The sequence below is a fragment of the Grammomys surdaster genome, unplaced genomic scaffold, assembly GCF_004785775.1.
Source record: "Grammomys surdaster isolate TR1022 unplaced genomic scaffold, NIH_TR_1.0 164, whole genome shotgun sequence".
In the NCBI taxonomy this organism is placed as follows: Eukaryota; Metazoa; Chordata; class Mammalia; order Rodentia; family Muridae; genus Grammomys; species Grammomys surdaster.
The window spans coordinates 1,710,481-1,737,841 of NW_021604612.1; the positions used below are offsets into that span (position 1 = coordinate 1,710,481).

Below are 27,361 nucleotides of genomic sequence, written 5' to 3' on the forward strand. Positions count from 1 at the left end.
GCGGGTGCTGAGGCTCAAACTGAGGTCTTTCTGCTTAGACAGCAAGCATTCTGCTGACTGGTCCATGTCCTCAGCCCCCAGGAACAGGGAAGGCTCTGTCAGATTCTGGCAAGACACTTGTGCCACAGATAGCCGCTCCTCTCCACTGGAGGGAAGAGAGGCAGGCAGTGACTGAGTGCCTGTTGAAGCAGACACAGCCTGCCTCCCCCACCCCTTCCTTTTCCTTCTTCTAAGCTGCATCCAGCAGAGAGGGGGAAGTCTCCGATGGCCCATCTGTCCTCATCCCTTTCTTGTAGCGAAACAGAACACAAATTAATACCTCGATAAATTATCCTGCCACATAAAATTTCATGCTAAATCAACTATCTTCTCACACCAAACTTTCATACAAGCCAGAAGCAAGAGCTGATGATCTGGCTGGGGGAGACGGAAGAAAAAGCCGACCCTATAAAGTCTGTACATTTGGGCTGGCTCAGGGACATTCCCCCTCCCCCCTATAAATTGGAAACACATTAACTTTGGTAGTAGGGAAGCATCTGGTAGACAGTAGGTGCTCAATAAATGTTTGATCCAATTTGGCGGGGTGGGAAGGGACGGCTGAGAGGACCTCTCCAATGCAACACTACCACTCACCCCTCTACCTCACCCACCACACCCTGCATGTGGTGACCCCTTGACGCCAGGGGTCCTCAGAACCCTCCTCTGACCCATCACCACCCTCCTGCCTGACTCAGAGAGAACCTGGGGGCCAGATGGAGGGCATGAGATTTAGCCTGAATCCTTAACAAGTGACCAGGCCACAACCCAGTTTCCTGACATCACTTCCTCCTGAGTCAAGGGGGAGGGGAGTCTCCGGCACAGTTCATGCCGCCTGCCCTCGCAGATGAGTGAGAATATCAGTCATCATCAGGAGACTAATATTAAAACAGAGTAGTAGCTACATCAAGACAGACAAGGCCAAGCTACCACCTTTACCCCCAATCCAGTCAATCTTGTCACGAGAACCCGGCCGACTCCTGCATTTCCTACTGCGGGGGAGGGGGGCAGGGGGCGGGGCTCCGCTCTGCTCTCTGACTTGCACTGCGCCCTTGCTCTCATAGGCCGCTGGCCCTACGCACCCAGAGTCCTTCCTTTTGAAATATAAATTGGATCTCGAGTCTTCCCCAACTCCAAAACTCCAGCAAATGATTTTTCAGTGGTACTTAATGCCTTCATTTTTCTCCCTGACAGGGTTTGATACATCCGTGCTCCCAGACTCATCCCCGGCACTCTCAGCCTCTGCCCAGGGAAACCATAAACTCCCAGCTCTGCCCCTGGCTGGGCACTTCCCCTGATGTACCTTTCTCTGGAACTCCCAGCAACCAGGTGTCTGCTCACGGGTCACCTCCTTGGAGAGGCCACTCCAGAGCCACTCACAGTCCCCTCCCTTCCTTCCTCATCAGCTCAGCAGCCTGACATCGTCAGGGAACTATGAAGCTTCACAAATCACCTCGTTCACCTCTCTGTTTATTTGTTGATCTTCTGGTTCCAGGCTGATACAAACACAACCAGAGCAGAGATCTGTCTGTTCACACACCCAGAACACAGGAGGTAAAGAACAGAGAGGTGAGCCAATGGAGGATCCGATGGGCTTCTGATAACATCTATGCCCACAGCCCTGGCCTCCCATGAAAGAACCAGCTAGCCGAGCAGGCCAGCTGTCCCCACGCCCATCATTCAGCTTGCAGTGAGGTTGATCAGGCAGCGAGGGCTGGAGCCCTGTAGACCTTCTCTCTCTGGTGCCGCCACATCTCTACAAATGTGTCTGTCTGTGTGGGGCTGGTATATCTCTCTCCTCACTCCATGGGATCATAATGAGAAGAGCTGACAGGGCTCAGGCCCTGAGTTTCATACAGGCTGTGAGCAGGGTCTTAAAGCATTAAGACAGAAGAGCCCAGGGCAAAGTACAAGTGGTTTTGGTTTTGGTGGTGGTGGTGGTTGTTTTTTGTTTGTTTGTTTGTTTGTTTGGTTGGTTGGTTGGTTGGTTGGTTTCAGCAGGTGTTAGAATTCTCAGATAGATGGCTGGAGAGGTGACTCATTGGTTAAGAGCACTGACTGCTCTTCCAGAGGTCCTGAGTTCAATTCCCAGCAACCACATGGTGGCTCACAACCCTCTGTAATGGGATCTGATGCCCTCTTCTGGTGTGTCTGAAAACAGCTACAGTGTACTCATATACATAAAATAATTAAAAAAAAAAAAAAGAATTCTCAGACGGGGACCCAGAGCTGGGGACAGCTGAGACTCTAACAGATTGGGTCTTATGTGCATTTCAGGTGTCCCATGAGACAATTCCTATACTCCCCTTTCCTATTGGTCTGAAGGTATCCAGTACCTTTCCTCTGGTAGGGATTGGGTCTCTGTCCAGAAGCAGGGATATAACTGAATTGTTGATTGGCTGGAGCGCCCAATTTCCTCTGCAGTGTAAGGATCCAGAAAGACCCACTGCATGCCCAAAACCAACTACACAGCAGAGACAAGAATTTATTTCCAGGGACAAGAACACATAAAGAAACAGAAAGTCACTGCCCATTGCTGGAGGCAAAAGTCATAAAACTCAGACTGGGGTTGCTCCTTCCCCTCCTCCCATTCTGGAAGCCCCATGACAACCTCCCAAGGTGGGAGCCATTGTCAGCCTATTTTACGGTTGGAACAGGGCTCAGAGGGCCCACGAGATTCAAGCTCAGGTGGGCAGAATGCAGAGCTGAGTGGATGCCATAGGAAGTGGGGGACACGTCACCAGGATGCCCCAGCAGTTCACACTGAAGCAGGAATGAGCCTGTCCCAACCTTGGGTGGAGATCTTTTCCTCAACGGGTGAGGCCCAGGAGCCCAGTTAAATCCAACCATAGCTGCTTCCTTGCAATCAATCTCATGGCCTCTCTAACAAGAAGAACACGGTATTGATTCTGCAACATCCCTGGCTGGTGCTCTTACCCTGATGGGCAAGTTCTGCAGGGCTGGGGGAGACAGTCTAGTTCAGAAATGGAATCCATTTAAACTATCGGCATGGCAGCCCTATGGCTGCTGGGAGGCAGACCTGCATTGGAGAGTATTTACCGGCATTTGTGGGTCAAAAATGGAGGTTTATGTGATCTGGGCCTACCTCATTAGACAGGGAACCTCGGGGATCTGTCCTGGCATCTCCTCTGTCCTTGGGGAGGTTAATCACACCAGGAGGAGCAAATGTGTGGAGATGACTGTTGGTCCATCTCCAGTGGGGTGCCTGTGTGTGTGGACACACGTATGAATTTGTGTCTCTGTGTGTAAGCCTCCCTGTATCTAACTGTCTTTGTGGCTGTGTTTGTTTGTGTTTCTATCCTGACCACACCTCTCACTCATCTGTCCATCTCCCTTTTAAACATTTTGGGAGATGTCTTAGTCAGGGTTTTACTGCTGTGAGCAGACACCATGACCAAGGCAACTCTTCTAAGGACAACATTTAATTGGGGCTGGCTTACAGGTTCAGAGGTTCAGTCCATTATCATCAAGGTGGGAGCATGGCAGCATCCAAGGCAGGCATGGTGCAGGAGGAGCTGAGAGTTCTACATCTTCATCTGAAGGCTGCTAGGAGAATACTGACTTCCAGGCAGCTAGAATGAGAGTCTTAAAGCCCACACCTACAGTGACACACCTACTCCAAAAAGGCCACACCTACTCCAACAAGGCCACACCTACTCCAACAAGGCCACACCTATTCCAACAGGACCACACCTACCCCAACAGGACCACACCTACCCCAACAGGGTCACACCCATTTCAACAGGGCCACACCCATTCAAACAAGGCCACACCTCTTCCAACAGGGCCACGCCTCCAAATAGTGCCACTCCCTGGGCCAAGCATATTCAAACCATGACAGAAGTCAACAAGATCAAGCTGGCTCCCTCAGCTGCGCGTGAGCTGCCTTTCGTACCTGAGGCAGCTTCCCTCTGCTGCTCCTTAAGCAATCTTGGAGCCAGCGTTGGCTTCTGTAATAAATAAGAGCATATGACATAGTATGTTAGTAAGCAGTGTGTGGTGCCAAGGCTTTGCTTCTTTCTTCGACATTATTCTTTTTTATGTTTGGCTTTCGTGTGTGAGTGTGTATGTGTGTGTGTGTGTATATACACATATATGTATGTACATTTATCTCTGTGTGTGTGTATATTTGCCTACATGTGTGCATACATGCATGTATATACATGTACATGCCATAGCATACATTAGGACATCAGAGGACATCTTGGTGTAGTCGGCTCTCTCCCTCTACCATGTTGGACCGGGGAACGGAACCTCAGGCCTGGCTGTAATCACCCTCATGCCAGCCCTGTTCGTGAGTCATTCTTATTTAGAGCTAAGATTGTCATTGTTGATGTAGAACACTTATTCCAGGTTACTTATTTTTATGTGGTGGTTATTCCCCTCAACAGACTCCTTTAAATTCCCTCTGGTGTAAGAGCTTAACCTTTGACACCTTGTGAATAGTTATGATTTATAATTCAAGTACAGAAGCTGAACAGAACTGACAGAGGTGATTTTTAGGTCCCCTGCAATTGTGGACACTCAGGATCCTCAACTGTCCATCTCGCTGTCCCCTGTCCCCATGACCTCGGAGCTACACACTGAGGGGACATGCTGGAGGGTTTAAGTGTCTTGTTCGATCACTCTCCACTTGAGATGGGTCTATCACAGAGCCTGGAACTCCCTGATTCGGCTGGACTGGCTGGGCAGTGAGCACCGCCCAGATCCTCCCCCTCCCCACCTCCTCCTGCTCCCCACCTCCCCAGCACTAGAGTTGCAGGCTCATGTCACCGTGACACCATGCCTGGCTTCTTCACTTGGATTCTGGGTTGTTAAGCTCAGGTCCCCAGGTGAGCCCATCAACCACCTGTCTCATCTCTGGGCCAGACTTGGTTGCTTCTAAGGTCCTGTTCTGCTCTGAGAGTTGACAACCTGACCTCTCTGATTGGATGGCCCTTTGTTGGTTTGTTTGTTTATTTGTAACTTTTAAAATGTTTAAATCTGGGCTGGAGAGATGGCTCGGTGGTTAAGAGCACTGTCTGCTCTTCCAGAGGACCTGAGTTCAATTCCCAGCAACCACATGGTGGCTCACAACCATCTGTAATGGGATCTGATGCCCTCTTCTGCTGTGCAGATAGAACACTCATATAAATAAATAAATAAATCTTTTTTTAAAAAAATTTAAATCTTTGGTGGCGCATGCCTTTAATCCCAACACTTGGGAGGCAGAGGCAGGCAGATCTCTGAGTTTGAGGCCAGCCTGGTCTACAGAGTGAGTTCCAGGACAGCCAGGGCTACATAGAGAAACCCTGTCTCAAAAAAACAAAACAAAACAAAAAAATTAAATCTTATTTTGAAGGCTTACTTATTTTCAGTCTACATTTTTTAAGTTGGATTTTTTAATTTATTTTAATTAAAACATTCCATTATTTCTTCCTTCTCTTTCTCTCCTCTCTCCAACCGTTCCCATGTCCCTTCCTTCCATTCCCCCCCCCAATACCCCACCTCACTTCTTTTCAAAATCAAGGCCTCTTTTTCTTTGATTACTATTGTTTTACACACAACACACACACACACATGCAGATATATAAATACAATATGCTGATCTGTTTAGTGTTAATTTGTGTCTTCAGGGATGAACACTTGGTATTAGAGAACCAACTGGTGGGGGGGGGGGCTCATCCCCTAATCAGTTAGTTAGCTGTAGACCTTTGTCCAGAGATGAGCTAGTAAGATTTTTTTGCCTTCCACAATAGCACAACTATTGGTCATCAAAGACTCGTATTCTTGTCTCTTACAGCATCTGGAGGGAGGGGTGGGCTGTAAAAATAAATCTCAAGCCAACACCACCACCCAGCCCTGTGGTGCGTGAGGTGGTAAGAAACCCCACCCATCCTTTCTGGGATGACAGGCATGAAGCCCAGCTTCCTCTTGACCCTGAGGCCCACAGGCATTCACTGTGAACTGAGCAGCTCCTGCAGAAGGAGCCGGAGGCAAACCTTTCTCTCTGCAAATCTCTGTGATCCAAAGACGCTCTTGATTGGCAACATCCCAAGAGTGCCTGCTCTTTGGCCTCAAGCAAGCTAGGTTCCCTGGAATGGTAGGGTGACCTGGGTTCAAAACCCAACTGTGGCACTTCCTAGCTGTGTGAACTCCGAGAGCTACTTCACCACTCTGGGCCTTGTATGCTTCCTCTGTAAAATTTAGATAACTCGGGCACTCACTACCTCAGACTGTCCTGTGGTCTACAGGACAGGACACTAGTTATTGCAACTGGGTGAAGAACCACAGCCCTTCCTGCTGGTAGAAAAGAGAAGCCACGTGTGCTTGAACACACTCCTTCTCAAGCAAGGCAAAATGGCAAACAGATTGACCACCATTTGGTCTTGAATGCTGTCTCCAGAAATAACCTTGACCTGAGAAGACAGCCCTGCAGTTAGCACTGATCTTCACCCAGGCTTGGCTTTGGAGACTGTCGCTGTGATAAAGGGTGGGGTCCAGTGTTTGTTTGTGAGGAGGAGGAGGAGGAGGAGGAGGAGGAGGAGGAGGAGGAGGAGGGGAAGGAGGCAAAGGAAGAGGAGGAAGAGGAGGAGGAAGCGGAAGAGGAGGAAGATTGGGAGGGCAAGTGTCATGGTCTAGGCATTGCTTTAGCCAAGTGACCAGGAAAAGCCCCAGGCAATAAGGAGGCTTCCTATAGACAACATTCAAGTCACTTCACGGTGCTCTTTTTTTCTCTCCCACATAGCCCATGGATATATACTCCACTGATACTCTGAAATATCTGTCACCATTTTTAAAGAGTAGTGGCTCTGTGAGATATCGTTTCTGTTGGTGACACTGTCTTGCGTTCTTCTCCCATACAAAGCCCTTACAAACCCCACCCCCACCCCTTCTCCTTCCTGGAACCTCATCCCACCAGACCGAATGAATAAATAAATAAATAAATAAATAAATAAATAAATAAACCAACTCTCTCCAGTTCTCAGGACCCTCCAGGAGCCATTTGTCCCCCCCCCCCAAGAGGGTGGCTTTTAATTCCACTTAGGTGAGAGCCTAGCTTTCATCCTTTCTCTCTCTGCTGCTATGGCAACCGATGTACTAGCAACACGACTAGAAGAGAATTCATTCTCCTTCCACCAAGCTGAGGAGAGTGGGGAGACCACCCAGGGAGAGAAGATTGTTCACCACGCTGCCTTTGTAAACAGCTGATAGAAAGATGCTCGACTGACTTCAGGACCATGGAAAGCTCCGAAGGATCGGGATGGCTGCGGGAGGTGGAGGAGCCGGGCTTAGAAGGAAGGGAGGGAGGGAGCAAGAGATGGGGAAGGAGAGAGGGAGAAGGGAAAGGGGATGGGAGAGGAAGGGGGCAATTTCCGTTAGTGACTGCATCCTTAGCTTCCCCAGAAAGTGGAGTAGGGGAGGTGGGGCTGGGTTTGTTCTCTCCACCAACAGAGGACTGTCACCAATGTGAATTCAGTTTCCTAAAGAAGAGGCAGCCTCTCAGCCCCTGGGACATTGTTTCTGCTTCTGCAGGATCACTCTGTGAAGGCTTGAGTCCTGGGTTGTACTTTTGAAACATCTCACTGAACAATCCCAACGCACATTCAGTCTCAAAGCTGCCTGATGCAGCCGACGCTCTCATTGTTTGGGGATCAGGGGAAACGGACTCATCAGGGTGAGACACAATACCCAGATTCAAGCACCAGAGTTACAGCTCCAGAATCTCACTGAGTTACCCAGAGTTTCTCTTGATACATCTCAAAATACTGTCCTGGTCAGACATGGTAGCATGTCCCTGTTACCCCAGGCCTGGTCAGCAGAGGCAGGGCGATTGTGAGTCTGGCTCTGATCTGAATGGTATATTGAGTTCAAGACCAATCTGAACTATACAGGGAGACCTCAGCTGGGGCAGGGGATGGCAGGGAGATGTCAGAGATTCAGCAGATAAATGTACTTACCAAGCAAACCTGACAATCTGAGTTTGGGTCCCTAGAAATCGTCAATGGCTAGACAGGATGGTACATGTCTGAGACACCAGCATTCTGTCATGGAGGTGGGAGGCAGAACCAAGAGAACCACCCAGAAGACATCATGATGTCTTCCTTACTCTTCTGTCACGGTGATAAGACACCATGACCAAGGAAACTTAACAAAGAGAGCGTTTGTTTGGGCTGCGGTTCCAGAGGGTTAGAATCTGTGATGGTGGAGGGAAGCCATGACTGTGGGAGCAGCTGAGACCTTATACCAGAGAGAACGCTGGCAATGGTGCTTCTGAAACCCCAAAGCCCGACTCGGGTGACACATGTCCTCCAACAGGGCCGTGCCTCCTAACCCTTCCCAAACCTGTTCCATCAAGTGGGAGCCTGGGACTCAGAGCTGAGACTGTGGGAGCCATTCTCATTCAAACTACCGCAGAGCTGAAGCAAGGAGAAACCCTGCCTCAGAGGTGTGTCCTTTGGCTGTGGTGTTAGCTGGGGCTCCCTGGGTAACAGAAATGGCTCCAGGCTAACATTACTGAGGAGAGTCAAGGATGGAAAGAAGGCTCTGAGGAACAGAGACCTCGGCCTTCCTGCAGAAGACCACGTTCGGTTCCCAGCACCCACACCACACAGCTCTTGACCAAGTGTAACTCCATCTCTCAGCATCTGATGCCTTCTAAGCTCTGGGAATATTTGCAGTCTTGAGGGGGGAAGGGTTATGTGCGCGAGCACACACAGTTTTTAAATAATACACTGAGTAGTTTTTAAAAGAAACAAACAGGGACTTTGTTTGTTACAAGGTTGCAGAAGTATCTGGAGAAGCCCGAGACTCAGGAGAGCCCTGACCAACTGCTGGTGACTATCAGAGTGCTACTTCCTCCTCCCCTGCCCTGAAATGCTTCTGTCTGCATGACCGCCACTCCAGGTGACCGAAGCTATCAGTGAATGAACAACGCTCAGGAGGAAATGCCCTAACCTGGAAGGTACATCCATGTTAGTTCCTTCACTGTGGCCAGAGAATAGCTAGGCACTGGGCACACCACCCAGGGACACTGTGGCTCACAGACAGACAGAAGCCGCTTACAAGACAGCAAGCTAGGCAATCTTGTAAGCTCTTGGTGGCAACGACACATCCTAGCCCAAACCCAGGAAAAGGGCTTAGTCGACACGTGAGAGAGTTTTGTCCAGTGTTCACAAAAGCTAGGGATGACTGAGGGAGCTAAGCCAAACCTGTGGCTGGGTTAAAAGCACCCCCATACTGAGCATCACTAAAATGGCCCCCGTGAACTGCTAAATAAAAAGTGCGAAGGCAGAATTATAGTCATCAGTTTAATTGGGTGAAGTTGGCTGCACATTAATATTCATGATTATTAGAGCAGCTAATTTTCCTCTTTATAGAAAGCAAATGGGGGTTCGTCTCAGCTGCAACGTTTTTTTCCTCCCGTGGATTTGTGCGGGGGGGGGGGGGGGGGAGGACGATAAATGACAAGGCCGTTGGAATCAGCCATCCAGTTCTGAATGCTCTTGCATGATTGTCAAGGACCTTTTAATGGCTTTGACCTCTTAAGAGGGTGCTGGGGAGAAGCGGATTATGAATATTAAATAAACATACCCAAAGGCCTCTAAGACAGCCCCCTGATAGATCAGCGTAGGTCACCAGAAGGAGAGATTCATCCTGTGTACTCTATTGTCCCGTGGCTCCCAAGAGGACTCAGACCAGAGCAGTAGCCACAACAGGAAATTCAAACCCTGGTGGGATGGGCGTGGGGTGCACACCTGAGCATCCTTGTGAGATGAAGACCAGGATGGCCAGTGGAGAAGCAGTAACAAGAAAATGTTTACAACAGCCCAGTGCCGAAATCTAAGGAGGGTGATGGATCTCCAGCTATCCCTGCAAGGGGGAAGCAGAGGCGGGCTGACAGAGCTGATAGTGAGAGACGGAGTCCTTCACCCATGAAATGCTCATCATCTAGAGAAAGGACATCTAGAAAACACATACACACGCATACACACACACAAACATACATACATACATATATACACAAACATACCTACACACACATACATATACATACATATACACAAATACACATGCACACACAAACACATAAATACATACACATACACACAAACATACACATACATACATACATACACACACATACACACATATACAAATACACAAACACACATACATATAACACACACAAACACACATATACACACAAACGCATACACACATACATACACAAACACACCTACATACACATAAACAAATACACAAACACACACATACACACAAATACAACAGACACACTTATACACAAATATACATACACACATACACATGCATACAAATACATATACACATATACACAAATACACACACACACACTGCGTGTGTCCTCCAAGGGGCGTGTAGTGACGTGCCACTAGCAGCAAATACACCTGACACCAAGATCTTTGTCCTAGATGTTTTCTGTTAAGTTGAAACAGTGTTCCCTTGAGAGGCCTGAAGCCGATGATTCTTCCGGCAAAGGGCCATGTTATTCCAGAAAGCAAGGCGTACTCAAAGAATCAAAGAAGTCGAGAGACAAGGAAGCTGCGAGGGGCCCTTGCTGCCCAGTGCGGCAGTGTAAGCATCAAAGTCAATGTCAGTGGGAACAGATTACAACCCACTCGATGAAACAGCAAAGAGTAACTCGGTTCTCATGTACATAAACAAATGGACCTTTTTATCCCAGCACTCGGGAGGGTAAGTGTGAGGACAGAAGTAGGCGAGTTCAAAACCAGCCTGGTTTACATAGTGAGTTCCAGCACAGCCAGAGCTACATATAAAGATCCTGTCTCAAAAAGGAAGGAAGGGAAAAGGAAGGAAGGCAGGCTTCAAAGACACTCCCCACAAAACCACTTCTAAAGATTCTTTGCGGGGGTGGGGGAGAGATTGCCTTTTTAATGTGTATGAGTATTTTGCCTGCATGTATGTCTGTACACCACATTAATAGTGCCTGAAGAGAGCAGAAGAAGGTATCAGATCCCCTAGAACTGGAGTCACACATGGTTGTGAGGCCACATGAGAGTGCTGGGAACCAAACCCAAGTCTCTGTAAGAGCAGCCAGTGCCCTTACCTGCTGAGCTGTGGCTTCAGCCACACAGCATTCTAACAAAAGCCCTTGTGTGCTGCTGGTGCAAGTGTGACTGCGGAGGCCACTGTGGGAATCAGCCTGGAGGTTCCTCAAACACCTCCAAACAGAGCTACCCTGTGGGCCAGCTATGCTGCCACACAAAGGGTCCAAGCCAGCATTCCACGTGATTGTTGATGCTGATATTCAATCCACGGGAACCGAGATAAGGAAGAGACCAGGGCCACAACCAGATGGAGAAAAGGAATGTCCTTGCGCATAATGGAATAGTCGTTTTAAAGAACGAAAGTGGGACATTTGCAGGGAAGTGGGTGGATCTGGAGACTTCCCCAGCAGGGGAATATGTCAGTCTTTAAAAAGAAGACAATACTGTAGATTTTCGCTCATACATGCAAACAAAATTTGTGTATGTGTGCATGTGCATGTACATGTATATATGTATGTGTGTGCATGTATGCATGTATATGTGTGTATGCATGTATGTATTGAACATGTGTGTGTATGCGTACATACACACATAGATGTGTTTATGTGTGGGGGTGGGCATGAAAATGTATGTGTACATATATATGTGTGCATGTGTATATATATGCATGTATGCACATGTGTATATGTGTATGTATGTGCATGTATGAATGTGTATATGTATGCATGTGAGCATGTGTGTATATATATGTGTGTGTGCATGAAAATGTATGTGTGCATGTGTATATGTGTGTATGTGTATGTGTGCATATATGTACATTGTGCCTGTGTGTATGTGTACATATATGTGCATGTATGTGTGTGCATGAATATATGTGTGTATGCATATGTTTGTGTGCATGTGCAAAGGACATAAAACTAGAAAAGCAGCTGTGAGAGGGGAAGAGACAATAAAAGGAGAGGAAGCATGGGGAAAGGAGGAGATGGGAGAGACGCGCCCTCTTCTGGCCGTTGTGGGTACTGCATGCACATGGTGCACATATACACACATGTAGGCATGCACAAGTACTCACACATCTTTAAAAGCACTTCCCTTGCAAAAGGAACAAAAGCCGCAAGAGGACAAGACATCTCTCTCCTGCCATTCCCATAAAAGATGCTCATCCTGGACCTAACCATACAGAAACAACACACACTCACACACACACACACACACACACACACACACTGGGGGTGTCCCATGAAGTGACAGCCTGTCCCCTTCAGAACTGTCCAGGTCAAATGGCACAGTGACACATGTCTGTAATCCTAGGAATGAGATGGAGACGGGGAGGGTCAGGAGGTCATCCTCAGCTACAGTGGGTTCAAGGCCAGCCTGGAACACACAGGACCCTGACTCAAAAGCCAGTGTCTAGTCCAGGTCACGAGGGTCGAAGTGAGTCTGAGGGATGTTCCAGATTGAAAGAGACTCAGGAGACAGTGCAGCTACGTATAAGGGTGAGACTGAACTTATTCACTGGGACAAGTGGACTCTTTGGTGGGATCTAGGGTCTTAGTGGCCAGAACGCTTGGGGTTAGTATCCTGAACCGAAGTGTTGGACTGATGGTCCTACAGGTGACTTTGGTGTAAGAGGCAACTATTGTGCTCATGGGTGACAGAGCATCATGTCAGCAGCTCCTCAGTTTCCTCAGGGGTGGGAGCAGGTGGTCACCGGAATTGAACTCTCGACTTAGTTTGCGGCACTGGGTACTGAACCTAGGGCCTTCCGAGTGCATGGCTGTCCCCTTCCTGACATGGTTCCCCTAAGGAGACTTCCCCTGGCTGACCCATCTTGCAGGCTTCTAAAGAACCCTTTCTACTGAGCCCGGGCTACTTCACAGGCTGGGAGGAGGGATCCAGTTCTACTTCTTGCCAGTCTGGGGACAGCTGATGCAATCTGTCTCCTACTGAGATGCAGAGCTGGGCCCTGGAGCAGGAGAAGGGAAGTCCCGCTGTGGGGCCAGCTGAGCGCCATGTGGCCAGGTCTGTTACAGCCGGCATCGCCAGCAGAAAGCCTTGGCTTCCCTTGTACCCCGAAAAATGAAGATACCTGTGTTTTGTAAGAGTTGGGTAGATAGGACCATTCTCTAATGTCAAACTGTGGTAGTCCTTAAGGGGTAACTTCCAGCAACCCTTAGTCTGGGTGGTTCTCCAGTCGCCTTTAGAGCGATCACCAAGCCTTGACCTTGAGCTCCCTGGCACAGCTGAATCCGAGTTTTGCCCCTCCCCCACCCTAGCCCCACCCCCATCCTCTGTCACAGTAATGAACCAGCCTTGTCTGAGATATCCCGGATTCTGTTCTTCCACCAACACCTGCTCTCATACACCTCATCTTGAGCAGGCCAGGTCCGGTTACGGTGCTCTAACAAACGGTCCTCCAATTCTCCCAGTGACTGGACCACCAAGGTTCGTGATGCATGCATTCAACTCAACCCAGACATCTGCTCCTAGTCAGCCGCTACCTCCATGGACAGCCACTGTGGCCTGTAAGGGAGGGAATGTGTTCTACAGCCTCATTCAGCAGTGGTTCTAAGCCCCAACCCAGAACCAGATGCATGACCTGCCTGGGCTTTGGATGCAGAGAGAAAAGTTAGCCCAGGGATGGACCTGACAGGTCTCTGGTTGGTAGGGGAACGGGGGTCAGGGGGAAGAAGCAGTGTTGACTTATTCGTGGCAACAAAACTGAGCAAAGCAAGGTGTCACCAACCTTTCGTTCCTGTGACAGAACACATTAGAAAAAAAAACAGCTCAGAGGAGGGACATTCATTTCTGCCCACGGACTCGGGTCCTATGTCATCATAAAGCCAAGAGCATTGAGTTGTCAAAAGGCAAAGAGCTGAGGAGTGGATTAGGGACAAAATATACCCTTTAAGGCACACAAGTGCCTACTTCTGGATAGGTCAACATCTCGCCAGCCAGTTAGCAACAAATCCAACCAGGGAGGGTTCAGTGAGCTCGGTACACTCATGATCCAATTGCCTTTCAACAGCGCCACCTACTGGTCAAGAAAAGTCATCAGCTGAAGCGGCCGCCAGGGAGTCCAAGAGCAGGACCCAGCAGCTGCTCAGCCAACTTCCAGCCTAACCAGGGAGGCAGCCTTGCCAATGGACGGTTATGGCCTGAGGGCAACATTCTAGATCAGGCACCAGAACACTGCATAGAGTTTTCTCAGTCGCTCTCCAGAGCACTCTCTCACAAGATGCCATCGATGTCAACAGGTGTGTCGCATGGCCTAGTCATGGACACTCCCACCAAAGACACACAGGATGAGTCAAGGGGAAAGTCCACGGGCTTACACAGGGCTGCTCATTAACAGCCACCAAGAACCTTTTAAGGGTTTTTTTAAGTTGAGTGTGTAGCGTGTGTGCGCGCACACGTGCATGGCACACGTACCACAGCATACATGTCTGAGGACAATCTCTAGAGTCGGTTCTCTCCTCTCCTCCTTCTAACATGGGTCTTGGGGACCAAACTCAACACACACACCCCCAGGCTTGCGTGGGGCCACTGAGCAATCTTGTGGGCCCGAGAATTTTAAAATAAGGGCATGCCTAGAATACAAGAGCTGACCATCATCAAGGCATCCTTGAGAGCCACTGGAGGAACTCCGCTTGTATGAGGAGGAGCAGCTCCTTGTGACAGGAAGGGGCCTGGGTGGGCGTGGGTTCCCCAGCCAGCCAGGGTAGCACCACACTCCATTACAGAAGGCCAGGCCCACCGGGAAGAGCTTCAGGGTGAGAAGAAGCCTGAGGCTGTGCCGTGGCCACCCCAGACAGGATCCCAGAGGCCAACTGCCCTAAATAAGAAAGCAGGGAGCTCACTTGCCATCAAGTCCTAAGATGTGGGTTTGATCCCTGGGACCTACAAGATGGCAGAAGAGAACAGACTCCTGCAGGCTGTGCTAAGCTCTACAAGCACTGTTGCAACCTTCCTCCCCCGTCACAGATAGATGTTTTCTAAAACAAACAAACAAAACACCAGTTATCACGGTGGCCAGACACTGGGCGAACTCAGGTCACACCAGCCGCTGCCATCTCTATAGTGTTAAGTGAACTGATGAGGAAATTAAGGTCTCAGGAGACAGTGGACTCCGCTAGGCTGGTCACAGAAAGTTTCACCAAGAAGTTTCATCTTTGCTGAGGCCTGAAGGGTGTGGACAAGCTGGAGGTAAAAGCAAGCTGACCGGTGGGAACTGCACAAAGGTCCTGGGGTGGCAGGGAGCTGGGGAGCCCCAGCTGGAGGGGGTAAACACCTCCCACTTTCATGCATTTGCTGGACAGCTCTCCGCTCCGTCTCCCTTCACCTCCAGCCTGGCCTCTCTGGCCAATCAAACTCTTACTTTGCCAGCTTTGCTTCAATCTACCTTCATCCAACAAGCTCTTTTCTCTCCCTTTTATTATGCTTGTCCTTTAAGGTGAAGCCAAGAGGCTATATAAGATTCTTAATTGCATCTGCAGATTCCCAGGTTCCAGATAAGGATGAGAATATGGTTATTTGGCTTGCTTTTGAGATAGGGTCTCAAGTACTCCAGGCTAGTCCCAAACTCTGTAGCCAAAACTGACCTTGAAGTCTTAAACCCCCTAGCTCTGCTTCCTGAACACTGGGATCATGAGCAGGAGTCCCACACCTAACTAGGCATGGAAAGGAAGTGAGTGCTGGCAAGCCACTGCACCGTCTCAGGGTGTCTCCAGCCAGTCCGACTCCCCTCTCTGGGCGGTTTCATATTTATTTGTGAGATTATTTGGCATGCCTACCCTCTCAGGAAGCAAGGGCAGGGACCAACCCTGTGCCTGTGCCATGTCTAGAAAGGGCTGCTGAAGGCGGCCTGAACAATGGTCTGGTCTAGAATCTAAGTTCAGAGGGACATTAGGCAGTGAAGTCATGGTGGCATCGCTCTCATGCATAAGATAAATGCCCTTAAAAGAGAAGACTGAAGCCAGGCAGTGGTGGCACACTCCTTTAATCCCAGCACTCAGGAGGCAGAGGCAGGTGGATCTCTGAGTTCAAGGCCAGCCTGGTCTACAGTGTGAGTTCTATGACAGCCAGGACTACACAGGGAAACACTGTCTAGAAAAATCAGAGGGAGAGAAAGAGACAGTGAGAGACAGAGACAGAGAAAGAGAGACAGAGAGAGAGAATTTGACTCAGCTGCAAAATGAAGTCATGAATTCTGCAGGTGAATGGAGCTGTGTGAAGTAGCCCAGACCTAGAAAGACAAGCGTCCCACGTTCTCTCTCACAGGAGGCTCCTAGCTCCAGATCTCTTCAGATGTGAGTACGGATCCTGGGGTAACTGTGGAAGCCAGGGAAGGGATAAGGGGGTTGGGGAGCAATAGAGACAGAAATTGCAGGATGCAGATGATCTGATCACTGGAGGAGAACCTACAGCCTTCACTTTACTAAACCAGCACAAGCCCTACTATACTCTAAACATTCGACCTCACGCCCACGGGTAAGTGTGGTCCTCACCCCTCATCACTGAACGTCTCTTTGCAACATATGGCAACTGTTGCAGAAAATCATAACCAATCAAAATGCAGTGTTCTGGAGCCCAGTCCCAGTGGAAACATCTATAATACAATTCCTTCTACTTAAGCCTCAGGGAGCATTTCAGAAGAGGGGGCAGGAAGAACCTAAGAGCCGGAGGATCTGGGAGCTTGCCGTGAGATTTCTTCTCAGAATGTCAGAAGCTACACACATGAAGTCTCACCAACATGGCTGCCTAACAGAACCTGAAGGAGAAAGACATCAGCAGACATGCTAAGGTAGACAGGAAAACTCACAGGGCTGCGACCTTAATCGGAGAACTTGAGGCAACTAGCGAGTGCTGAGGACAGGAAAAACGGTGCAGGCATAAATATTTTGCTATCTACTTTAGTAAGGGTTCCACCTCTTCTCTAGCCCTCCACCCAGCAGAGGGAGTGGAAGAGAAAAGTTACCAGGACATGGGGGAAGTGGACCTGTTAGCAGTAGTTCTTTGGGGGCGAGTTCGATCTTCTTTGGCAGCAGTTCAGTCCCGTAGCAAACACCAAATACGACTCAGCAGCTGTAGACCAGTCCTCAAGGCGGGCAGACACACACACGAACTGACAGCTGTAGTTCAATCCTGAAGAAACCACCAGGCTTGACAATAGACCTGAGGTGAGGCCCCTTAAGCAGCAGACCGCCGCTTGAACCTCGAGGGCAGTTCTTGTATGAGTTTCTCTCAGTGGTGGCGTTACCACAGGTTAAGATCAACAACACTATGTAAGGCGAACCAATACATTCGGGTAGTTAGCAAATAACAGCAAGGCCGAGCAAATTAAACCAACGCTCAGTGCTCCTCTCCCACTGTCTGTGGGGTCACATTTATACTCCTTCATCACGGGTCCTTTCACGTGTTTTCTATATCCAAACATCACTTCACCTGTGTCTGCTTCAGGAAAGCAATCTTTCATGTGCCTGCTTTAGCAAGACATCCTTTCACCTGTGTGCCCCAGCAAACCATCATCTGACATAACTGACTTTCCAAAGAAACTAAAAGTTTCCACTTCATAACAGTCTTCCCTGGGAGAAGAGCACACCAACTGGCTATCCAAAACCAAACGATCACCCCTGAAAACATATGTACAGGTAACACTATACAGACTGAACAGGATGTATCTATGCAATTGGGAATATATAATAATTAAAGAAAAAGGCTGTGATTTTGAAAGTAAGAGCTGGGCACACGGGAGGGGTTGGAGGAAATAGAACGAGGAATGATATAACTACATTATGATCTCAAATATATTTTTTAATTCTTTAAAGTTTTTTTTTTTTCGAAACAGTGTTTCTCTGTGTAGCTCTGGCTGTCCTGGAACTCACTCTGTAGACCAGGCTAGCCTCGAATTCTCGAACTCAGAAATCCGCCTGCCTCTGCCTCCCAAATCCTGGGATTAAAGGCGTGTGCCACCACCGCCCGGCTAAAGCTTTTTTTTTTTTTTTTTTAGGTAAGGAGTCTGTGGGTGTGGCAGTCGAGGTGGCTCAGCAGACAAAAGCACTTTGCCAGAGGATAAGCTGACTGGGGACCTCGGGAAAGCTGCCCGCCACCTTTGAGACAGGGTTGCTCACTTCTCTCTCATGTTTCATCACAGTGGCATGACGCAAACAAATGTCTTCAGAACGGACACTGAGGGGGAAGAGATCGTGGGAGTGCATGGGGTTGAATAGCTGAGGGCACAGGTCACCTCAGTCAGGTGTGCAGCTGGGAGCAGAAAGAGACCCAGAGGGCACAGACCGATTCCTCCAAGACTCAGGAGAACCCAGGAAACACCATTCACCCCTTCCCTGCTGTGAGAAAGGGGAGGAAATAGGTATCTTTAAGATATAATAAAATAGAGATGCTGTCTACGGCCATACCACCCTGAACGCGCCCAATCTCGTCTGATCTCGGAAGCTAAGCAGGGTTGGGCCTGGTTAGTACTTAGATGGGAGACCGCCTGGGAATACCGGGTGCTGTAGGCTTTAAAAAAAAAAAAGATAGAGATGCCAGCCCAGCTTTATATTACAAGAGGAACCGCTGGCCAAGAAGCACCAAATTATTTACAGTGTGTTTCCCAGAACTCAAAGAAACAGTGAACTTTTTTTTTTGCATAAGCCTGAAACCAAAGCATAATTTATAACAATACATCAAACTTAGCAGAACATAGATTCCCCCACCTTACAAAAACAGTGAGTCAAGGCCAGCCTGAGTTCACATGTCACCATGGATGGATTCCCATCATGGGGGAGGAAGCTGTATTTACCGGAGGTGATTCCCACAATGGCAAAGGGACCAATTAACACGAGAAACAGAAAAATCCCCGTGAAGTGGTCTGTGGAGGCCTACCCAGATCTGCCTGCAGTGCATGGAGCCTGAAACTAGTCTCCTCTTACTGAACTTCTGTCTCTCAAGATGCCTGAGGGTAACAAGGGCAATGCTAGAAAAAAAATCTAAGGGTAGGAACTATGTCTAGGTGTATGCACTGCTGTAGCCCAAGTACATAGTAACTGCTCAATAAATATTGTTTGTGAGGAGGAAGGAGACAGGAGAAACAGTAGAGAGGAAGGAGGTATCTGCAGGATACAAATGTATCAGTAACCCGTTGCCACAATACTGCTGTGTAACTAGTGCCTGGAAAATTCAGTGACTACAAACTATTCTTTTTATGGTTGCTTCCCTGTGTCTGATGGCTGGCTAGAATTCTTCTGGCCCCAGCTGGATTCACCCACACAATTTCCAGTCATTCTGCTCGGTATCTGGTGACCTCAGTTGGGACAGCCAGGCTTTCTCCATCCTCTCTCCCCATGCAAGTGTCTTTCCCATGGTTCTCCTGGAAGGTTGCTCTGGGATGGTTTTTCGGATGCCCTGGGCATGTTTCCATGGCTACCAAAAGAACAAGGGGAAATGCACGTGCCTCTGCTGACATGATGCTTGCAAGCGTCATTGGACAAAGCATGTCATGCGTCATGCCAGACCCAGGAAGGGAGTGAGTGGTAAAATACAGGACATGAGTGTAACCAGCCTACCTCAGAGCAACACCCAACTCCCACGCTCTCATTCATAGCCTATGCCACACCCCTAGCCATCTAACCCAGGGAGGAAAAAAGAAACCAAGAAACCCCAACCTCTCATATGGGAAACGGATGGCCAAATGCTCTTCCATTTTATGGGCATAGAAAAACTATCTATTCTGTCGTCTTAGGAAAAGAGACACGTTTGTTTAAGAGGACGGACACAAGACTTTATTTATTCTTTGATGATTTCACAAATGTATACAATATATGTTGATCAGACCAACCCCGCCCCCCCCTCCGCCTCCTCCAACTCCTCCAGGCTTGCCTTCAACTGGAGGTAATCCTCTCACCATTTGGGGGCTGAAGCTATGGGTTATCTGTCTTCAGACCTGACTGATGATTAGAATCTTTAAAGTTCATAAACAGCATCTCAGAACCATCATTTGGGGGAAAGGCAGTCGCACTGACCCACCATCTCCTGTCTTCCAAGGTCCTTCTGAGCTTCAGGACAGCACGTGCAAGCCTTCTGAGAAGATGGCATCTCGGGCAGCTTCATCAGAGAAGCAGGACACCCGTGCTCTCCCTTTGCTGGTCCTTATGGCCAAGGCTAGAACCGTGGTTTCAGTGTGAGTCTGGGCAACCTGATGCTCCGAGCTGATTGGCTTTGAAGCTTGAACTGGCTGTGCAGCTAATGACTGGCCTTATCTGTCTGCTAGCTTGTCAGTTAAGGAAAGAAACCTCCCAGGAACAAGGCCGTCTGGGAGAAACTGTGGGTCCATCCACGTAGCTCGAAATCACACCACCTGCCAGCTTCTCCTTCCTCAGCTGCCCACTGCTTGGTGGCCAGGGGTTCAGTCGGCCATGATGTCATCCTTTTCTTGGCTTGTCTGATACCGTCAGGCTGCCATAGGATTTTCTTATTTCCTAAGACAACAGGATAGTTTTTCTGTGCCCATAAAACGAGGACCAATGGCTTCCAAGAACTCACCAGCCTTCTGAGTCTGCAAGCTATCGCGGGTGGGGGGGGATGTTTGAAGGGTTGCTACCTTAGGCCCTCCAGACTCAATCTTTCAAAGTGCCTTCCTTCATTCTAGGGGCACCTGGTGGAGCTGTCTGTCACAGCTCCCATATCATTGGGCCTGGTGGAAGGGAGAAACCCAATCTCCTGAGCCAGGCTTGGTCTGGAGTAGCTACGTGACTTAACCTAGGCCAGTCAAAAACTCTTCCTTGGTAATCTGCAGTTGTCTCGGGGAAGGCCGAATGTTGCTCTTGGCACGGGAAGGCTAACATCCGGGTCTGCCATATGCTCATGCTACTCGGAAGCAACCTGGTTCCTCCTACCAGGCGGCTCCGGGTCCAGGGTTCCGATGACGTCACCTCCTCGGGGTCCATCTGGCCATGGTTACCAAGGTAACCTGCTATGGGTCCCCTTATTGACCCATTTGGCTTCTCGGCTGTTGCCACACTTCCATTGGTCTCTCTCTCTCTCTCTCTCTCTCTCTCTCTCTCTCTCTCTCGCTCTCTCTCTCTCGCTCTCTCTCTCGTCGACCCGCCCACTCCTCCATCCCGGGCATCCTCTCTTACAAGAACAGCAACCTTTTCAGATGTGCATTAAACCAACTTACCTTACTTTAACCCCAGTGGCTTCCCGTCGGCCTTAGAATAAGACCTAAGTTCTTCACTGCAGCCTATGGGGGTTGCTGAAGCCCTGCCCGATCCGTTCCTCATCCATGCCTTTCTCCACATGGAGCATTCAAATCCCCGCCCTAAGCCAGTCCCTCGGTGTGGCAGGCTCTTTCCTCTTCTGAGCCTTTCATGTGTCTCACAGGATCTTTTTACTCTCAACCCTGCTTCCTCAATCCCTTTCCCCACTGTAAACGCCAGTATAAATGTCCCTTCATCCAAAGCCTTCTACCCGGCTGCCGCCACCAGTCAGACATCCAGCAGTAAACCCGTTGTCACTTTTGATTGTCTTGGTCCCTCCTTCGGCATCTTGTTCACGTATGGAATGTCAGCCTTTCTCAGCGCGGATCTGTGCCACCCTCATATGGAACGTCCAGTGCATATTCGTCAGGATTCCCTGAAGAAACGAATCAGAGCTGGTCTAGAGGGGCTGCTGGGTGTTGGGATGGAGGAGGTGGTGCCATGGTTCAGTTCTTGCAGAGCGCGCATGGCGTCTCTCCTACAATCCCGGCTCTGCATAGACTGAGCAAACTGGCCATGGTGGCATCCATGTTCAACAAAGCGCTCCAGAGGTGGGAGTAGAAGGGTCAGAAGTTCAAAGCCATCCTCAGCTACACAGAAGGAGTTTGTAAAAACATAAATCCATTTTTTTTTCCTTCCCAGGCCCTGCTCCTGGAATGACGCCTCTGAGACTGATTAGTTACTGTTAAATGCCTAGGCTGTAAGCTTTGGCTCATCCCCTGACTCATCCTCTAACTCCACATGGTTAGTTACCTCTCCTTCAGTCCCGGCCTGCTTCTTCCTTAGTGTCTCAACTGAAGCTCCTTCTATTCTCCCGCTATTTCCCAGAATCCTCTCTCCCATTTCCCGCTTCTGCTCATTGGCCATTGGCTTTTTTATTGACAGGTGATGCTTGTAAGAGATTCTCTCACCAGGCAGTGGTGGCGCACGCCTTTAATCCCAGCACTTGGGAGGCAAAGACAGGCGGATTTCTAAGTTCGAGGCCACCCTGGTCTACAGAGTGAGTTCCAGGACAGCCAGGGCTATACAGAGAAACCCTGTCTCAAAAAAAAAAAAAAAAAAAGATTCTCTCTACATGCGTTCAAGATTATCTGGGTACCCTTTCCCCATTCAAATTGACACCTAAAATTAACAGGACTCCCTCCATGCTGGAACCATAGGTCTGTCAGATGAAAAACTCAATGGGGGTCACACAGTCTGGGGTCATCACTGTGATCCTGAGGCTTTCTTGAGTTGGCACACAAACCCAGTCTTGAGTCATCCATCACTGGGGTTCTGAGGCTCTCTTGGGTTCTCTAGAAACAGGCCCTAAGCAAAGTTTGGTTGGTGTCTTAAAAAAATCAAGAAAATCTTAAGAAATCAAGCAGGGCAGGAACCTGGAGGCAGGAGCTGATGCAGAGGCCATGGAGGGGTGCTGCTTACTGGTTTGCTCCCCATGATTTGCTCAGCCTGCTTTCTTATAGAATCCAAGACCACCAGCCTGGGATGGCTGCACCCACACGGGCCGGCCCCACCCACAATGGGCAGGGCCCTCTCCCATGTATCACCAATTAAGAAAATGCCTTACAGACTTTGTCTTTACAGCCTGATCTTATGGAGGCATTTTCTTAATCAAGGCTCCCTCTTCTCCGATGACTGTACCTTGTGTCAAGTTGACAGAAAACCAGCCAGGACAGGGAGGAAGGACATGCACCATGGCGCACATGTGGATGTCAGAGAACGCACTTGGTCCTCAGCTTCCACCTTGTTTGAGCCAGGGTCTCTAGTTCTCTGCTGTGCACTTCAGTCTTGCTGGTCCTGAGCCTCCGGTCTCAACGCTGGTGTGCTGCAGTTGCAGATGCCTGAGGTGACATATGCTTGTGCCTCAGGTGCTTTACCCGTGGATCCCAGCCCAGAGTTGTTAGCTTGAGAGGAACAGGTCGCCTAGGCACTCAGCTTACATCTGGCTCCCCCTAAGAACCCCTAGATGCTGACAACCTCTCTGATTAGGGCCGAGTTCATTTCCCAGTAATTAAGGAGCATTTTCTCAGCTCCTGAAATAAACCCTTAGATGTCTGGCCAAAGCTGCCCCCCTGCCCCAGGAAAATGCTCTCTAAAAGAGAGGCAAACGATATTGAAAGCTTGGCTTCCCTGGCCAGCAAGAGCCTGTGTTCATTTCCACGGCTCCTGTTACTATGACAACACAGCACTTCCACCCACAGAGCTTTTGGGTATCTGGATGAATCAAAGGGTCAGGGAGGTATGAAGGCCCTCTGCCCTGCCGTGCCTTGAGCAGACGAGGCAGAGAGTCTGGAGAAGCTGGAGATGATGGAGGTGGCTCCTCTGGGGTGCCACCGCATCCTGATTTATTGTCCCCAAGCAGGAGGAGGAGAGAGTACAAGTCACGTCTTGGTGAAGCAGCGTACACTGAGCGCCTGAGAGCACTCTCCGTATCAACACTGCATATTTAGGCTTGTCTGGACATTTAAGAGTACCTCAGGGCTGGAGAGATGGCTCAGTGGTTAAGGGCACCGACTGCTCTTCCAGAGGTCCTGAGTTCAATTCCCATCAACCACATGGTGGCTCACAACCATCTGTGATGGGATCTGATGCCCAGCATCTGGTGTGTCTGAAGACAGCTACAGTGTACTCATATAAATAAAAATAAATATTTTTTAAAAAAAAGTCCTGTCGGGCAGTGGTGGTGCACGCCTTTAATCCCAGCACTTGGGAGGCAGACGCAGGTGGATTTCTGAGTTCGAGGCCAGCCTGGTCTATAGAGTGAGTTCCAGGACAGCCAGGACTACACAGAGAAATCTTGTCTCGAAAAAACAAACAAACAAACAAACAAAAAGAGTCCTTCAGCTGGGGAAGGCTCACAAGCAGCTTGGGAAGACAGTGACTAGGGGAGTTTCCCGTGCATTCAGGTAAATGCCACCCCCACAGAGGCTCCCAGCCTGGCTCAAGGAGACCGGACCACTCGGCAGAATTACTGTTGGGTCTGAAGAGGGAAGGGGCCAAGGTTGTACGGTCAGAGGCTTCAAGATGGAAGACCTCCCCGACAGCCTACCCCCATGACAAGTCTCACAGGGAACCCTCCCGAATCATACCAAGAGCAAAGGTGACAGACAGCATGTGATTTCCAAAGAGAAATCATAAAAGGCACTGACCAGGAAATACTTGGGAGGCAGAGACCTGACTGTGTCTGCCTTCCCAGTGGTGGGATTAAAGGTATGCACCACCATGCCATGCCTGGAGAGACCCTGTACAGTGGACCCGATGACCAGAGCGCAGGAGACCTTGCAAAGAGTTCTCCAAGCCACAGAGAAGCCTTCAGACACTGCAGGGCACAACAACATGGCTTCACTAATCTTAAAAGATACTACCATTGCCAATGGTCCAGCACAGAGCTCTCTCTCTTTTTTTTTTTTTTTTTTTTTTTTGGTTTTTCGAAACAGGGTTTCTCTGTGTAGCCCTGGCTGTCCTGGAACTCACTCTGTAGACCAGGCTGGCCTTGAACTCAGAAATCCACCTGCCTCTGCCTCCCAAGTGCTGGAATTAAAGGCGTGTGCCACCACTGCCCGGCTTTTTTTTTTTTTTTAAGATTTATCCATTTATTTTAAGTGACTACACTGTAGCTGTCTTCAGACACATCAGAAGAGGGTATCAGATCCCATTACAGATGATTGTGAGCCACCATGTGGTTGCTGGGAATTGAACCCAGGACCTCTGAGAAAGCAGTCAGTGCTCTTAACCACTGAGCCATCTCTCCACCCATTCCCCCCCCCTTATTAAAATGATGCATACGGGCTGCCTTTGGAACCAAGACATCTACCTCAACTAGAAAAACATAACAGACTTGCAGAGACACAAAGGCTCGTGTTCGATTTGGGTTTTCATAATGGACATATTTTTCACACAGCCATTTTCTAGATTCTTTGTCATGAGTCAAAGTGAGCATTTTGGGTTTTTGTTTTTGTTTTTGTTTTTTGTTTTTTTTTAAATAATAACCTCCTACTCCTGTGTTCCCCAAGGAGGCAATTCTACCTAATACAGAATGCTTAAGATGGAGAAAGCCAACCTTTCAGGATCTCCTCAGGGACCATATTTTGTACATCTTCCACAGCGTCTCCTGAGGACTTAGAGGAGAGCCATTCCAGAGGAGCTACCGCCCTCTGGTGGCCACGCAGCCAAACACCCAGCGCGCTGATGCTCTCCCCCCACCCCCCTGCACGTTTTGTGGTTTGGGTTTTGTTGTTGTTACATTGTTACGTTTTACATTTTTCCCATAGGATATATTTCGATCATATTCCCTCCCTCCCCTCAACCCCATCCTCCTTCGGACAACCCTGAAGCCTCCAAGATCAGTTTCTCTCAGATTATAACCTGGCCCGCAGACATGCCTACTGTTAAAATTTCTGAAAATGTCACCTTACAGCCCAGGCCTGATGAGTCTTTTGGAAACTCAGGCTGGGGATCGGTCGTGGGGAGCGGTCACCTGTCAGACCTAAGCCAACATAAGAACTGGGGGCTAGACCTCAGCATCTGCAAAGGAAACCCTGTGCTCTCGGTACTCCACAGTCCCCGCCCCTTCCCATTCATCGGCAGGATTCTCAGAACTTCTGGGTCTGCCTTTGGTAACCCAAGTCCATTAGAGATTGATTGTGTTGGCCTCTCAGGAAGCTCTGGAGAGAGGAGGGCCCTACACATGGCAATTTTATGTCTGAGTGCCAAAAATTTCAGAGGATAAGTGACTTACCCAGGGGTGGCCCTGTGTGTGAATGGCCATCAGTCTGGCCTGACAACCCTCTTATCTTCTGTGACAACAACTCCCCCAATCCCCCAGGTTGCATTCTCTGGGAAAACCTTTTACAGTGCCATGATTACTTAGGGTGTCCGAATGACATCTCAGAAGTTGCCCAGAGAACAATGTTGAAGACCCTGGATCAAGGCTTAAACACAAGAACCTCTGTGCGAACCGGTGTTACACCATCCTGACACAGGCCAGAGCAGTGGTTCTCAACCTTCCTAATGCAGTCACTGTAAGTAATGGCTATTCCTGGTTGTCAGCTTAACTGCATCTGGAATGAACTACAATCCAGAATTGGAGGGCTCACCTGTGATCCAGATCTTGAGGCTGGAAGACACAAGTTTCTGACCTGGATCTTGGCATGGAGATCTTGAGGAGTAGTGGCCATGAAAAGCTTAGGCCTGGGCAAGGTAGTACAGGCCTTTAATCCCAGGAGACTGTGGTGAGATCTCTGAGTTCAAGGTCAGCCTGGAACAAAGCAAGTCCCAGATCCAGCTGTGGTAGTGCATGCCTTTAATCTGGGCCACACCTTCTACTGGAAACCTACATAAGGACATTCACTACATAAGGAATATTCACTCTTCTTCTCCTGCTTGCACTTACTAGCCAGCACATCTGTTGGAACCTACTTCTACAGAAGACCAGCTGAAACAACTAGCCTCGTGGCACTGAGCAACGACTAGATTCTTGGACTTTCCATTCACAGCTGCCCATTGTTGGGTTAGTGGGACTGCAGACTGTAAGTCATCACAATAAATTCCTTCAATATAGAGAGACATTCCTTAAGTGCTGTGACTCTAGAGAACCCTGACTAACATACTACGTTATAACATTATATTAACATAGTTTCTCATGCTGTGGTGAACCCCAGTCAAAAAATTACTTCATTGCTACTTCATAACTGTAAGCTTGCTACTATGATGAGTCGTAATGTAAACGGCTAATATGTGACCCCTGTGGGGTCACGGCCCACAGGGTGAGAATTAGTGCGCTAGCGTTATCTGGAGGGAAGGGAACTTGAATTGAGAAAGATGTTGCCGTAAGATCCAACTGAAGGGTATTTTCATTAGTGATTGATGGGAGAGGGTCACGCCCATTGTGGGTGGGGCCATCCCTGGGCTGTTGGTCCTGGGTTCTATAAGAAAGCAGGCTGAAACCGGGATTTAGTGGTGCATACCTCTAATCCCAGCACTCAGGAGACAGAGGTGGAGGCGGAGGCAGGAGGT

The 27,361-nt window shown here is 49.1% G+C and overlaps 1 non-coding gene across 1 annotated transcript; it reads left to right on the forward strand.

Annotated features, from left to right (window-relative positions):
- Window positions 1–18,491: 18,491 nt before the first annotated feature.
- On the forward strand, window positions 18,492–18,610 carry LOC114619668. Its single transcript, XR_003711202.1, has one exon. It is a non-coding gene; the product is annotated as a 5S ribosomal RNA (ribosomal RNA).
- Window positions 18,611–27,361: the final 8,751 nt, after the last annotated feature.